This window comes from Battus philenor, unplaced genomic scaffold (genome assembly GCF_028537555.1).
Source record: "Battus philenor isolate CCGP_79_NKW_IND1 unplaced genomic scaffold, ilBatPhil1.0.hap1 SCAF_34, whole genome shotgun sequence".
Lineage (NCBI taxonomy): Eukaryota > Metazoa > Arthropoda > Insecta > Lepidoptera > Papilionidae > Battus > Battus philenor.
In genome coordinates, this window is record NW_027181698.1 from 652001 (window position 1) to 658927 (window position 6927).

At 34.3% G+C, this 6927-nt stretch overlaps 1 pseudogene; it reads left to right on the top strand.

Annotated features, from left to right (window-relative positions):
* Window positions 1-707: 707 nt before the first annotated feature.
* LOC137927577 (protein FAM200C-like) lies at window positions 708-3935 on the top strand (annotated as a pseudogene).
* Window positions 3936-6927: the final 2992 nt, after the last annotated feature.

Sequence of the window (6927 nt, forward strand, 5' to 3'; positions counted from 1 at the left end):
TTAACTCTACTGACAAAACCAAGCTTTTTATCAATTCAATTGTAGACGGGAAACGCTTAACGATGTGTGGTTCTCTTCCTACTTTGTTGTTAACAGTCAGTGTTAGATAATATTTCCCTAAGGAATACTCATGTATACATTACAGTTTAGTCAATAAATAGATTACAGTTCTACTGAACAGAAGGAAACAGACCTAAAGTTAGATCATAGACATGTCTTATAACCTTAATTTATAAAAATCAATACATTTGGGATGAGTATTGGCAATCAACCTTTTAATGTAATAATGTGACTCTTGAACGACAATTTTAGCTCACTTTTTCATCATAGTATATCATTATAAATTAATTAATTTTATTAAATTATCAACTACATTGTATAAGTATAATAAATGTTTCAATCTGATATATTGTTTCATTTGAATCCTATATTCTTTCTAGATATGATGAGTTTTGATGCAGGTCGCTTCCTACCGGTGTGATTGGATACATAGATTATATAGAGTCCTATGTCTAGAAGTGCTTCGTTTCGGTTGAAATTGATGCTGTTAGCCCGGGGGCTTTCACAGCTTCATCTGAACTGAGTTCACGAAACAGAAGGGTCCGTGAACTTAAAAGCCAGACGCATTCCAGATGTACGATGACGTTCGCACGTAATAAAGCGCTCTACCCGAGTAGAGCTGTGTAGTGTTTGTGTTATGGCTTGGTATGGCAGCGCGGACCACTTGGCGAGCCAAGGAGGGATCCGGATCCAACCGCGGTTCGCTCACGCTGTTCGCGGTAAGGGAGCGGGCGGCCGCCCTTCCAGCAGTAGACGTCCTACGAAATGAAACTGCAAGAAACGAAAAACAATGAAAACGTTACATCGAGCCTTGGATAACGCCAAGCCTGGTTTACTGTATTAGGCACAAGGACAAGTTAAAAAAGTGAAATATAATCCAAGTACTTCAATACTTTTGTTAACGTACAAAATTTTTTGTCAATTTCTGGACCAATCTTCTAGAAAGGTTAAAATTCCTAAGAATTTCTAAAAAATTGTAATTCTCAATCAACCTACGATTCCTCCCTTTGAATTACTTAAAATTTATGACGCATTAAAGTCCTTCATTATCATCATTTCAGCCGATAGACGCCTACTGCAGGGCATAGGCCTTCCCCAAAGATCGCCACGATGACCGGTCTTGCGCTGCCCGCATCCAGCGGCAACCCGCGACTTTAACTATTGGGTTGGTCTACCTACATATACTCTTGAGAGACCTACTCACGCCGCGTCTGCCTGCTTGCGGTCAAAGTCCTTGAACTTAATTAGCTAGCGACTTAGTTACTCTGTCATTTAGCTAATTTTGTTGCTACTCTCACTAGTAGTCCGACGTAAACATCTAAATAGATATTTTTACATAAGAAGTTACTATTCATCTTCGACCTTGAACGACCCAAGGGCATTATTTGATAGATATCTTAAGGAAAATGAGGTTAATATTACAAATTTCAAAACGATTCCGCCACGGCATTGGCAACATACCAACTAGAGTTATTGAAGAGTCCAACAATATAACCATTTATATTAGGAATTACGCCAGTGTCCTAAAATTTTTATTTATTTTGTTAACACTTTATTGTATACCACAACTAAAGAAGAAACAATTTATATAGAAGTACAAGAGGCGGTGTTATCGCTCGAGGCGATCTCTACCAGACAACCTTTGAATAGAGGTGAGAGACATGAAGGAGAGGGCAGTTTAGGGCATAAAAACATGCAAGTATATACATTACTACACAGACATACATATATTACATAAACACGAATAAATATCAATTGCTATACGATATCCTATTTTAGAGGCCAAGGAAGAAAGTGCTCTTTTACCATCTTTTTAAATACTGACAGCGATTTAGCGCATCTTATTGTTTCTGGTAATTGATTACATAAATTACCAGCGACATATGGAAAGATTTCTCCATAAATGTAGTAAAATGAACATGCATGAATTTTACTATAAAACATACATAAATCCTATGATATTAGTACTTATAAGGTTTACATACGTTGTAAATATAAGATGATTATATTTATAATAAACTTGTGGAGAACTTTAAAGTACAGGAAATAGAAAAAATGTTGGACAAAGCATTTGAGAGGGTAAATATTATTATTGGACTATCTTCCTTGCTAGATTTGCATAAGCAGTGTTATTTCTATCAGGTAGCGGTAATATATAGATATTATTATAATTCGCTTTAAAGAATGTCTTTAGTGTTTAGACCAGTGATTCCCAAAGTGGTCTATATCGACCCCTAGGGGTCTATGACACCCTGCAAGGGGTCTACGTCAGCGAAAAAAAATTTGGGGTTCCATGAAATGAAAATGGGGGTCCACGATAATGGATCTCAACACATACACTGATAGTACCTATTTACTTACATCATACTATCTTATAATATCAAAACATTTACATTATTTATAAAAGTACCTATGAAGTAAAAAAAAATATTATATATGTTTATAAAATTGTGTAAGTTGTAGGATGTTGGTATTCGCTTTGTGGTCGCAATACATTTTGAACTTGCAAAAACCTGAGAGTCGCAGTCTCAGAGCTTCGCTACCTTGCGCTGACTTGTTCAATTCGTCACTCTATAAATACGAATGTGGGACAAATACGTTTATTCGTTTCCTGAATCTTGAAAAGAAAAGTGCTAAGAAAATATTTAAAAAAATATAAACAGATAGTATATTCTACAAATTATAGTGAGTCAGTGTTATTTTGTTTGAGAGTGCTGAAGAAAAGTAAGTACATTATTTTTTTATTAAATTTTAGTTTTGTACTCGTAGTTAGCAAAGATAGATAAATTACGCCAATCATGACTTTAGTTATTAGTAGTTTAATATTCAATCATGCAAAATTACCCGAGTACTTCTCAATAGTTTCTTTTTGATAGTTTTATTAATCGATATTATAATTACAGTGCAATCTTCGTAATTCGAGCTAATTGTTGCAAGAAGATGTTCGAATTATGGAATGTTTTCGGAAAAATCAAAAAAATATTTTTAATATACAGCTGCTGGATTTTCTGCCTTATTTAAATAATTTAATTTTGCCCACAGATGACTGATGCCATGTCCGAATCTAATAAAAAATGTAGACAGTACAGTGTTGATTGTTTGAAATTTGGCTTCATTCCATCATTGCCGGACAAACAATTGCCTATGTGCCTTTTATGCAACAAAGTTTTGAGCAATGACGCTATGAAACCATCTAAACTGCAAGATTATCTGAGAAGATGCCACCCTGATAAAACAGAGAAAGATTTGAAATACTTTCAAACACTCAAAGATAAACTAAAGAAGAGACCTACACTGGACAGAATGTTCGCTTCGACGTCACAAAGAAATGATGATGGTTTGCGGGCGTCTTACAATATCTCGTTACTTATAGCAAAATCCGGAAAACCGTATACTATCGGAGAGAAGTTAATTTTGCCAGCCGTTGAAGAGGTTTTAAATACTGTTTTACACAAACCTGCATCTGATATCATTAAAAGAATTCCCTTAAGCAACAATACTGTTGATAGACGTATTGATGAAATGAGTTCTGATATTGAAAGCTTCTTATGTAATTATTTGCAAACGACCCATTTCTCTATACAACTGGACGAGTCAACTTTACCTGATAATGCAGCATTATTATTGACATTTATTCGTTTTATTATGAATCAAGAAATCTTCGAAGAACTGCTCTTCGCAAGAACTTTGACAACCGACACTGAAGGTGAATCAATATTTCATGTTTCGATTACTTCATTGAAAAAGCAATTCCTTTATCAAATATAATATCAGTAGTTACAGATGGAGCACCTGCCATGGTTGGACGTTATCGTGGATTTATAAGCTATTTAAAACAAAATGTGTCAGGGGTGTTGTCAACATTTAGTTGCTAAAAATTTGAGTGTTAGATTGCATGAATCACTTCATTTAGTCATTGATGCAGTAAACCGAATCCGAAGCAACGCGTTGAATACGCGGTTATTTGCGCAGTTGTGTGAAGAAAATGACGAACACTTTCATCAATTACTCCTTCACACTGAAGTACGCTGGCTGTCGAAAGGCTTATGTTTGACAAATTTTTTTCCACTTTTTGACTCTTTTAGAATTTCTGGATACTAAAGATAAAATTTTAAAAGAAAACTTAATGAAGAGGAAAACAGACATCGCCTATTTAACAGATTTGTTTACAAAATTTAATATGGTTAATTTGCAATTACAAGACGACAGTTTAAATTTGATTAAAACAAAATCCATCTTATCAGCGTTTCTTGCCAGAGTTAAACTAATGAAGCAAGATATTGGACGGGGCGAATTTTCTCAGTTCCCCAATTTGTCATAGACAAGCTGCCAGGAAGACGACGTTTCAACTTACGTTCAACATTTAAATGCCCTCTACTACTACTACTTCATTTAGTCATTGATGCAGTAAACCGAATCCGAAGCAACGCGTTCAATACGCGGTTATTTGCGCAGTTGTGTGAAGAAAATGACGAACACTTTCTGGTATTGGTAATACTACCGTGGATAATTAATCCATATGGTGACATAGGAGAAACGAATGTCATAATACAAGAGGAACTGACTGAACTAAGTACAAACGAAGAACTTAAGGTTCAGTTTAAAAATATCAGCAATTCTGGCTGCAAAACAACATACCCGTTACTTATCTCGTATTATGGAATATAGCAAGGAAATTTTTAATTCCCTTTCCATCGTCATACCTAGTGGAAAGGGGGTTCAGCGCTGTTACCAATCTCCTAACGAAAAAAAGAAACAGACTGGACATCATTAGCCGAGGAGATTTAAGATTAACCCTTACAAAATTGACGCCAAATGTTGATAATTTATTATTAAAGCATCAGGCTCATTCTTCTCACTAAAAATATTGACTTATTGCTTATGTTATTTTATTTATAGTTTATTTTATGTTTATTCAATGTTACGTATATTTTACATAACAGATACAAAATTTAATTTTGAGTAGTTTTAATTTAAATTCAATTAATAAAGGTATAAATTAACATGTGTTTTTACTTTAAGTTTTTAACACTAAACTTCACTACAGTTAGAAATTTACAGGAAATCAATATCAGGTAAGTAGGGGGTCTACCCAACACGGAAAAACATGGCAAGGGGTCTACGACACAAAAAAGTTTGGGGAACTCTGATTTATATTTTACCAATTGTACGAGCGGACTTATCGGCCAAAAACATACGATGGCTGTGATAAGTGTAAACCCTGTGCATATAGAAGAGAAAAAGATAAAGAAAGATATAAATAAAGAAAGGAAGATACAATAAATATAAAAATATACACATACATGTCGTGTCGTTGTCGAGTATTCTTTGTTAGTGATGATTACCGCGCGGTGCCTATTTTATACGTTTAGGCGGGAAACTACTGACGCCATCTGTCGACGCCGGCCGTAACTACAGAGTTTGCTCACTTCTCTTTAGTTCTTACGTTATTTTCGTTCTAAAAATCAACTTCCAATGACTCATAAAACACATTTTTATCGCAAAAGTTTCGTATGTTTAAAGTTATACCGTCGTGTATTTTTTTTGTAAATTCAGTGTAAAAGGTAAAGAAATGACTTACAGGAATCTGTGTCGGATGATTCGCGAACTGTCTGCCCGGCCGCCTTTCTGCGCTCCCAATCTCCACACGAAAGACGACGACACCTCGGTAAGTGTCTAAATGGGTGGAGCTAAAATAATTTTTTGCTTATTTTTACAAAATTACGACATTTTTATCATAGTTTATTTACATTTTGACATCTCATCACTATTTCTTCAATAAAAATTTAAAACATCAATTTTATTGTTTCAATCACTCATTACGGCGGACAGAAAAGTATTAAGATATCGTTCACAAAGTTTTCTTCACATTATTTAATCTAAATATTTTTTGTTGGTGACTTTTACATGAAGAAGCTTACTTTTAAATTATGAATTCTTATCCGAACTTACATTAAACATGCATAAACTATTTCTAAAAATATTTATTGAACTGATAATTTTTTGAACATAATTATCTTTATTCAATAATATGTAATTTCTCAACAGTATATAGGTATATGATGGTTGTAACATGCTTTACGGTTGGCTCCGTAAAGCAGGCCGTGCCGGTAAAGCGCTCACAGGTGCTTGATTTTCCTTTCCGTTTACAATGTTCCTTTATATGTTTTTTATTAAACCTTTCGTAACTCGACTGTTCAAACCTGCTATGATACGAAACGCAAAATACGAAAGTGACCTGCAACATTGACCAGGACACTCAAACGTCTCAAGTGCAGTGTTAGCTCTCTCTTCTCAAGTATAACAATATACCTTAAATTAAGCTAGATCGTGCCTTTTCTCAGTTTAAAACGGTCTCTCTGAAGCAAACGAGTGCTCTTTGTTGTCGGTATAATCACATGATATACAAAGTGAAATTTTGCTTATTTTGACAAAAAAAAACAATCTTAACTTCTCTGGTGCGACAGTTGGACGATACCAATCGTCATTTCTCCTCCCCAATTTTTAGACCATCAAACAAAGTGTCGTTTCTTGGATTCCCTGGCTTGTCTTCCTGCTCCTGATACGTTTCCATTTCAATTTTGTCCAGTTGCGGTTCGATGAGATTAAATTTTTTTTTTGGATTATGTTTAAACAATTTATTCTCGTAAAACTTCTGCTAAGTTATTAAAAATGAGACAAATAATATTAAATTGCATTAACCATGTTTATAACATGTTCTTTTTTGAAGTTTTTCTTTCAAAGAATATAATATCTTTACATTTCTTCCAATCACGGGATAGGCTATTGTACAACTTTACTCCTGCAAACGATATTGTTTTCTTTCTTTAAATTATAACTATAGCGTGTTGTAAAATTAATATGACA